This window comes from Vicia villosa, linkage group LG5 (assembly GCF_029867415.1).
Source record: "Vicia villosa cultivar HV-30 ecotype Madison, WI linkage group LG5, Vvil1.0, whole genome shotgun sequence".
NCBI lineage: Eukaryota > Viridiplantae > Streptophyta > Magnoliopsida > Fabales > Fabaceae > Vicia > Vicia villosa.
Window position 1 is genome coordinate 99,286,716 of NC_081184.1, and position 9,807 is coordinate 99,296,522.

Consider the following 9,807-nt stretch of genomic DNA (forward strand, 5'->3'; position numbering starts at 1 on the left):
CAAGCATGCTTGTGTGACTTTGTTCTGAGCATTGGAGGTTTGCTTGTGGAGTTTAACTTGCTTTTGCTGCAAAGGGGACATGGGAGAGGCTCAAGGGAAGATTGGTTGGGATTAAAGCCTCTTTTTCAAAGTGGAAGTGTGATATTTATGCCATTAATGGAATGATTCAATGGTTATGGCCTCTTAAACAAGTTAGAGTGCATGTAATTCAAATATTTTTCTGATTTGGATCAAGATTCATCCTTGTTCTTCATGTTCATAACATCAATTTCAAGTGCCATGGAGCCATATTGACAAATCATATCTCATAGCTCAAGTGATGAAACTTCATGCCAATGGTCTCTTTGGAAAGCCCTTGCTACATAATTAAAATCACTTGTTAAAATTTTCCTTAAACTCTCTTTGGATCATGGAGAAAAATGGCCACAAAGTTGGGAAAAATTCAAAACACTTAAAAAATTTCTAAGTTTTTTGAACATAAACTTCTTAATTCTATATCTCTCAAAATAATCATTTTTTGATGAAATGAGATAATTGACAAAGTTGTTTATTTGATCAAAATCTACAACCTTCATGTTGGGAGATTTTCGAGTTTGTAGGTGAAATTTGATGTTCCCAAAATGAGGTCAAAATCACTTAAAAACCCTAATTTTGACTTTTGTTGACTTTTTGATTCTTAATGAATTCTCTTGATTTCTCTTGGTAAAATGTATTCGTTAGTTATATGTTGATGATTTTAGTCCTCAAAAATCCATGGTTGACCAATTTTCTCAAAAGTCAAAGGTTGACCCACACAGTTGACTTTTTCTAGATGAATTGCAGTTGTGTGGATTCCACATGAATCAAGGTCTCCACTTCAAATGAATGATGTGAATGGATTACAATATTGATTTGGATGTCCTTGAATCATGGGTTGAACTATGGAGCCATGTCCTGATTAAAAGTCAATCCTCCAGTTGAATTAGGTCAAAACCCTAATTTAGGCCTCAGGTGAACTTGAAAGTTGTTGATCTTGAATTGGGCCATCCTTGGGCTTTGATATTGATGGGAGAACCCTTTGAATCATAGGAAAATTTTGAACTTTCTTGTGGGCCTCAAAACCCTAATTTTTCCAATTTCCTCTTGATCAGTCTCTGTCTTAGGACACAAGCAACAAACAACATTTTTTTGTATTTTGGGTTAGCAAAGGATATATGCATGATGATAATGATGGTGATGATGATCCTATTATTTGGAATATGATGGGATCTCAGTGGTCAAAAGTTAAGGTACAACAGGAGTGAAAAAATGAGTTTGGCGGTGTGCTGGATATATCCGTTTTTCACTTTTTTTAGGGTGAATCTATGTTTTAAATCTGCACTTTTTAATGTGTCTGTTCCATTTTATTTTTTCGAACTTTTATGAACTCGAAAAGACCGTATTTGAGGGTGTGCAAGATAGCCTACAACATAAGAATCACACTTTTCATGTTTAAGCTATGGCAAAAAGATCCCCACACATATATTCTACAACTAATTTACGGTTAAATAGAGCGTTTTAATTTTTTTTAAGGATGTAAGTGAAGATAACTTCAACTTCTTACACACGACTATGAGTATTAATAAAAACTTTTATATTAATAACTTAAAATGAGAAATGTTTGAGGACTTAACCCGTATTTTTAGAGAATTTTAATGTTTAAAGCTCACAATCTCAACTATGTCTGTCCCATTCCACTCTATTTTTTTAGAGAATTCACTCATCATGTACGTGTTGGGAGTCAAGATGATGATTGATAACAAGTTAGCAATAAACCTAGCCTAGAATCCGGTGTTGCATGAGAGAAGAAAGCATCTCGATACTAAGTATCATTTTCTGTGAAATCAATTTCAAAGTTGAGTGTTTGAAGTTGTTCCCTATAGCATGTTGAAGCAGGCATAGCGGCAAGCAACAAAAGATTTGGAAATATTTATCTGAGAATTATCGTGTCCATAGAGATGGTCGTTAGAATGCCATTCAACGGTTTCTCTAGTTTCGAACTCGGGTTTGAATGAACAAAAGTATAAAAATGGAAAAGTAAATATCAACACAAAAGAATTCATTCTTCGGAAAGATAAGATTTATCAAGCTTTGCATGCAATCTACTTCTGACAAACTTAAACTAATCGACCAGTTATACTCAACCTACGATACTCGTCTATGTTATCACGTATCTCTCACATAAGTGTCCATCTCTGGAGCACCTACGAGATCAACTCACAACCAAGGTTATATCTAGCGTAAAGTCACGAGAACATCTGTATTCTTGCGTCAGCGATCTCTCGCACGCCCCTCAAACACGAAAGTATTAAGAACGAATAACAAGTGATTGTTAGCTCTAAATCTATCTTTAGAGTTCAGAAACTAACAGATAATCATCCTAGATAAGGATTCAAGAAGTTTATCTCTAAAGCAACTCAAATCCCGAGCACAGAGCAAAAATCTAAGACAACAATCAACACAGATTTATTAAGCAAGTTTTATATAACGCCATGGGCGACAAATATACATGAGTTCAAAGTAAATACATACACAAAACCCAACTATAAGATAGAACACAAAGAGGAAGAGAAATGAACCGAAAATCTACTGGTTTGTCAGCTCCGTTCGACGCTCAATCCACCTCCAATCATCCAAATGTAAGCTCCATAGTTGTTTTCTAACCTATTCTAACCTAAAAATGATAGTTTCATGAGTTGAGAACAAATACCCCAAAACATAACCTAAAAAATGTGATTTTTTCCCCTTTTAATGAGCTGGTGTCTCAGGCAATCTCGCTGAGCGAGCTTAGCTCGCTAAGCGAGTAGCAGAAAAAACCAAATTTTGTTTTCGCCATAACTTTAGAACCGTAACTCCGAATTGCGCCCGGTTCGAAGTGTTGGAAAGCTTATTCAATTCTCTATCTAACAATGACTAAATGGAAACCAAATTAATGATTTTTATCATCCTTATTTTGATCCTACGGAAGCGCGCTTGAGTGTGGCTAAGCGAGCTTCTACATGATTTTCATTTTATTGCTCCAAAACTGCGAAATCGAAGCCTTGCCTTTGACACTTTATTCCTCGAGACTCTGATATGCATAAATACCTATAAAACAAAGGAAAACTATCAAACGGTACACAAAACGAATCAAAACTCAAGAATACGAATATTTACACAAAATTTGGGATTTTGTTACAAAAACCAAAAGAATAGAATCGATAAGTGCCACAATTATATATATATTCAAAATAACGACATTTTGGAACTTATCATAGCACTGAGAAGCAATTTGCAAATGTGCTGACCAAGACTATCAAAACTGAACACTTCATCAATTTGAGAAATGAAATTGATGTTGTTGATTTTATTTGCCTGAATATGAATTAAGGGATGATGTTAGATGTAATTCAAATTCAGTTCATGCATTTAGTTTCCATTTTCATTTGAGTTTAATTTGGTTTGCATTTCATTTGGGTGTTAACATATAAATCCAAAATGAATTTCATTTGTAACAAATTTTCTAATTTGAGTTTGAGATTGAAAAGTTAATTGCAAAATATTCTCTCTCTCTCTCTCTCTCTCTCTCTCTCTCTCTTCTTTCATCTTCATCTTCTTCCTCTTGTGCCTTAATGGAGTTTGTGTGTTAACTTGAATGATATTGTTGTCAATAATGTGAATGTACTAAATCTCAATCAATCATCGTAATATTTGCTGCAGGAACTAAAATTCAAGGTAGGCAAACCAGTCAAGCTGATGATTGATAACAAGTCAGCAATAAACCTTGCCAAAAATCTAGTGTTGCATGAGAAAAGCAAGCATATCGATACTAAGTATCATTTTCTGCGAAATCAAGTTCAGAGTGTGTAGCGATGAAATTTGTGAGACTAAAGCCATTGATTTACTTAGCTAAGATATTTTAACAGAGTCGCCACCGCGCTTTATTGTTTCCAAAGGAAATGGAAGAAAGAGAGAAATAAAACCCACATAAGTTTTTAAAATCAAAACTAATAAACTTATCGGAGATTTAGGTACGGGGGATTTGTTATGTGAGAGGAAGGTTTTAAGCACCCATCACATCTACTGTACTCTGTAGGAACCTTTTTGAAATATTTATTATTATTGTTATTGTCATAAAACTGTTTTTGTGTTTTTGTTTAAATAGAGTGGGAGGATGAGGAAAGAAGGTTTTAAAAGTGAGCTCGGTAAGACATCGCATCTTAGGCCTACATACCCCTTAAGTGCAATAGGGAAGTCAGAGCTTTTGTAGTTCCCCTTAAAAGGAAAATAAAAGGCCAAGTGACAAAATCCTTTTGGGTGTTGAGCTTTAACAATACTCAACGAGTTTTTAAAATGTCAAGCTTTAAAATACTTAACAAGTTTAATAAAGGAGCTAAGCTTTAACAATACAAGGCTAAGGTTTAATAAAAGAGGTTGGTTGAGCTTTAACAATACCAAACTAAGGGTTGATTTAAAAAGGTTGAACTTTAACAATACAAAACCATTTTTCAAAACAAGCGGGGTGAAAAGCTTGAACAATACTAAGCACAAAAATAAAAGAGCTTGGAAGAGAGATCGAGTACCTTGACAATTTTAGTCAATATTATTCCCATTCCTTTGGATTTTTAGGTTACATCTCAAGCAATCATCCATGATGAATATTTCAAGTGTGTGTGTGTGTGTGATAAAATGTGTATCATGGATACAATCAAGGGTGAGTTCAACAATATATCAAGGTATAAACTCAAGGATAAAAGTTGAATGAATAAAAAGGGGGACATACCTCAATATCATTTCATGTATGAATGAATTTGATGTGATGATGGATGGAATAACATATCATGCATGTGGGTTAGTAAACAATGTACATATATACAAAGATAATAACATAAACAAAGTATCAATGTACAAGGATGTAAATCAACAAGTATATGTACAAGTATATGAGTGAGAGGATCAAAGCTATAAGTTATATTAACATGGTGAATCTTGAAGATCACAAGATTAGGGTTTTAGAGTTTTGTGTTTTATACCTAAACCTAATTGATTTTAAATGTTGATTAAAGTCTAACCATAAAAGGGGATGGACTTAAGAGAACATGGTATCATCAAGATGGATTTATACCTAGCCCTAAATGTTTCACACAAATTATAGACAAATTACTTGGTGAAAAATATTAAAAGAAATGATTTTAAAAGCTTTAAAACACATAAAAAAGACTTGTTTTTGATTTAATTTTTAAATGACTAAATAATAAATATTTTTGGGATTTTAAATTATATTCATAAAATAGATAAGATAAATAAAGAGTGTGCAAAAAATTAGTTTACAATAAACCTTAGCTACTAAGCCAGATACTTGTGTTTGACTATATGGTGCTTCCAACACATAAATATGCAAATAAGTGATAAATGGTTTTAAAAATGAAAATAATTTACAAAAGTGCAAAAGGGGTGGACCGAGCCCATGCCCTAGCACACAAACGCCTTAAAACACACACTTTTATCACTGGGCCAAACGATGTAGTTAGTTTAACAAGCGCATACCATTAAAAATAACATAAACTAGGTTCTGAAAATTTGAAATTTCCAACTTTAACCTTCGTTTACCAATTTCCAAAAAAATCAAACATCAATAATACTCAACCATTTTTAGAAATTCAAACATGAAAGTTGTTTAATTTTTCCTCACGAAACTAACCATGTATCATTTGTTTATTAATTTAAATTATAACTAATGAATTTCTCAGAACAAGAACCCTAATTATTCAAAACAAAATTAAATGATCTACATAATGAATAAATGGACACAACCAGAGGACTTTTGATCCTCACATAATTCTAAACAAGATAGAATCGAGTTTTGTTAAAAATGATACCTTAATGACAGAGTTCAAGTTTGAATGATATACCTCTGAAGCTGGAAATCGAATCCTTTGTTAGAGATGTTATAAAACTAGTTTAATGATCCAGATAGCTTCCCTAACCTTCTAGGAACATGTTGATGTGCTCAGAATGGATTGAGACCTTCTGAAACTCTCAACCCGACCTCAACTGGTTCCAAGTGAATGTGAACTTGATGATTCTGAGTTTACAGAAGTTCAACGAGTGTTTGGATAATTTATATGTGATGTATAGAAGGTGTTTGAAGTGGAAATTTGAACAATGCTCGCGCCAAATGAAAATTTGATGATTAAGGCTCAATAATGCTCAACAATGGAGGTTTGATGGTGATTCTGAGTTAGAGGTGTTTTTAAAAGGGGTGAATATGATGAACAAATTCCAAATGATATTTAGAAGCTATTTGAAAAGTTGTTTGACTCGGAAAAAGCTTGGAATTCAAAATTGTTAAGTTTATGCAAAGTGACAACATTTGAGATTTCAAGTGAGAGGTGAGTTTGAGAATTTCTGTGTGTTTGATTCCACAACCAATGGCCTCTATTTATAGGTATAAAATGTGGTTTATTGGGGGGAAAATAAGAACAATTGGTTGTATAGATTTCAAATTGTGTACTTTTGCTTCTTTGTAAAGAAATGTGAAATTCATGGTTTCAATGGTGAAGTACCAACTTTAAGCATGCTTGGAAGGATTTCTCTGCAGAATAGGAGGTTGCTTGTTGGTTTTGATTCACTTTTGGTGCAAAACAAACAATGTAGTGGATCAAGGAGTGGACTTTGTGTATAAAGCCTACTTTTCAAGAGTGGAAGTCTTAGCTTTTTTATACAAATGACATGAAACTTGGATAATGCTCAGAAAACTTGGATTATAGCTCAAAAGAGAGTGTAATCTTCTGATTATGGTGGCTTGAACAAGTTATAGGACTTGTAATGCATTGATCTTGCAGATTTGGATAAGCTTGCATATTGGTTCTTCATGTTCATGGCTTGGATTTCAAGTGTTATGGTGCTAACTTATTAAATTTGATTCTCTCAATTCAAGCATGGGAATTCAGTGCTAATGGACTCTTTCGAAAGCTTGAATCAAGGACTACAACTCTCATGTTAGAAGCTTCTTCTGATTCAGTTTGGATCTTGGTGAAAATTATGTTAAAACTCTGAGAAAATTTCTAAGTGTTGGAAGAAACTTCATGAGCCCATATCTCTCAAATGGTTGATTTTTTGGGGAAAAAGTTGATTGTGGCGAAGTTGTAGTTTGGGTTGAGATCTACAACTTTCCTGTTAAATTTTTTTTCCAAATTATTCTTTGATTTTGATGTAACTTGGGTCTGAAGTTATGACTTAAAAGCTTAAAAACACTTAGAAATTTTCTAAGTATTTGAAATCTTCCAACTTTGACTTTTGTTGACTTTTTATTCTTGATTGATTTTCTTGATTTTTGTTGATCAAACGACTTCAATAAACATACATTCATGATTTTGATCTTCCAAATTCCATGGTTGACCAAATTTTTCAAAAGTCAAAGGTAGTCTTGAATAATTGACTTCTTCCAGATGAATTGCATTCCTGTAGATTTCGATTGAACCAAGATCTTCTCCTCAAATGAATGATATGAGTGGATTGTAATGAGGTATTGGAGATCCTTGAGTCATGATTTGAGCCATAAGGTCATGTCCTGATTAAAAGTCAACTCCCTATATGAATTAGGTCAAAACCCTAATTTGTGCACAAGATGAAATTGGAAGTTGTTGATCTTGAATTGAGTCACACTTGGACTTGAACTTTGATGAGGGGAACCACTTGAGCATATGAGAATGCTTGAGCTCCTTAGCGGTCCTCAAAACTCTAATTTTTCTGAGTCTCCTTGATCAGTTACCTACCTTGGGAAACAAGCAACAAGCCCAACACAAAATTTTTTTGTATATTTTTTGTTAGTAAATGAGATATGAACAATGAAGAAGATGATAATGATGATGATGATCACTCTACTATCAAAATGAAGTGGGATCTCAGAGTAAAAAAAAGGGTACAATAGAGTGGAGTGTTTGAAGTTGTTCCCTGTAGCACTCATAAGCAACTTGCAGTTGTGCTGACCAAGACTATCAGACTGAACACTTCATCAATTTGAGGGATAAAATTGGTGTTGTTGATTTTAATTGACTGAATATGAATTAAGGAGGATGTTAGATGTAATTCAAATTCATTTTATGCATCTAGCTTCCATTTGCATTTGAGTTTAATTTGATTTTTCATTTTGTTTGCATTTAATTCGGGTGTTAATATATAAACTCAAAGTGAATTTTATTTGTAACATATTTTCTAATTTGAGTTTGAGATTGAAAAGTTAGTTACAAAATATGTTCTCTCTCTTCTCCCTCTTCTTTCTATTGAAGAGTAATTCAATATTCAGAAGATGGACTGATCTTCTGATGGTTACTCAGAAGATAGTATTGACCAAAAGATGTTATCTGGGTCCCATTAGCTTAGCTGTTTAGTAGTAAGGGTACACTACAACACGGAAGGGCTTTAAAAGCGCTTTTTTTGGCCTTTAACAGCGCTTTAAAGCGCTGCCAAAGCCAGCGCTGGCGTAGGCTACGAAAGCGCTTCTAAAAGCGCTCTGGTAGACCCCCCTATGAGAGCGCTTTTTCCAGAAAAAGCGCTCTGGTAGCCCCCCCTACTAGAGCGCTTTTACAAAAGCGCTTTGGTAGGTTGCTTTTTTTTCTTCCTTTTTTTTTTTTGATCTTTGGCAGCGCTTTTTGTAACAAAGCGCTTTAGTAGGGGGACCTTTAAGAGCGCTTTTTAAAAGCGCTGTCGTTGCTAAATGAGATATTTTAAAGTGCAGCCTATAATTTCAGCCTCCCAGATCGACCTGTAATATTTTCGACCTGTAATATTTTCAACCTGTAATATTTTCGACCTGTAATATATTTTCAACCTGTAATATTTTCGACCAGTAATATATTTTCGACGATATATTTTCAACCATAGGTAGGACTATATATATACTAATATAATACCATTATAATATCCAAAATTATATATATACATCATTATGTCAATCAAACTAAATCTCTAACATCAACAATATTATACTTCAAATATTAATTGGCAACAATATGAACAAAGTTAGTAACCATATATTCTGGAGTACTATAATATTCTCTTCAAATCGACACAAATCCTACTACATGAATAGCTGATGAATATAAAATTGACACAATTCCTCTTTGATTTCTTCCAACTTAAGTTTCGGGTAAGAAGCAGCACGGAATTCGTCAAAGTACTACAGAATAAAAACATAATATGAATGATTTAGTTAAATGTAATAAATTATAAGAAGTTATCTAATTAAGTTATAAATCCATACCGTGATTGGAATCTCTAATTGATTCATTTGAAGGATTTCTTTCATAAACCTCAAAACAAAGTATCCGTAGTCTGAACTGTTCCGCTGTATCAGACACTACATAGAAAACAAATAAGAATTTATAGTTGTCTTGTTTTATCAAGTAGCATAAATATTATAAGCAAAATTGTGAAAAATAATGTACGTACCTGCACTTTGATCCAAGTAATGTTGTTTGATTTAGTCCGGGATACCTGTGCGTCTCGTTGACTTCGGAACACTTGTATTGATCTAACAAAAATATAAAGGCATATATTTAGATCAATCTCACAAATAATTAAATATATAAATATACAAGAATATTTAGAACGATCCCACTTACAAATCAATAATTTCCTTCATAGCCGGATAATTGCTCCACTCACCATCTACCGAATTCAGAAAATATACAACTTCTCTTATCGGGTTGATAGCAAGCAACAACCAGTGTGCTCTATAAATTAAAACAATAGGTTATATAAAAATTTTTCTAAGAAAAAGAAACAAAGATTAAATGAACCAAGAAT

The 9,807-nt window shown here is 33.3% G+C and overlaps 1 long non-coding RNA gene across 1 annotated transcript; it reads right to left on the reverse strand.

Annotated features, from left to right (window-relative positions):
• Positions 1 to 8,973: 8,973 nt before the first annotated feature.
• On the reverse strand, positions 8,974 to 9,323 carry LOC131606920 (uncharacterized). Its single transcript, XR_009285115.1, has 2 exons — positions 9,263 to 9,323; positions 8,974 to 9,178 (listed from the first exon to the last, which is right to left on the reverse strand). It is a non-coding gene; the product is annotated as an uncharacterized LOC131606920 (long non-coding RNA).
• Positions 9,324 to 9,807: the final 484 nt, after the last annotated feature.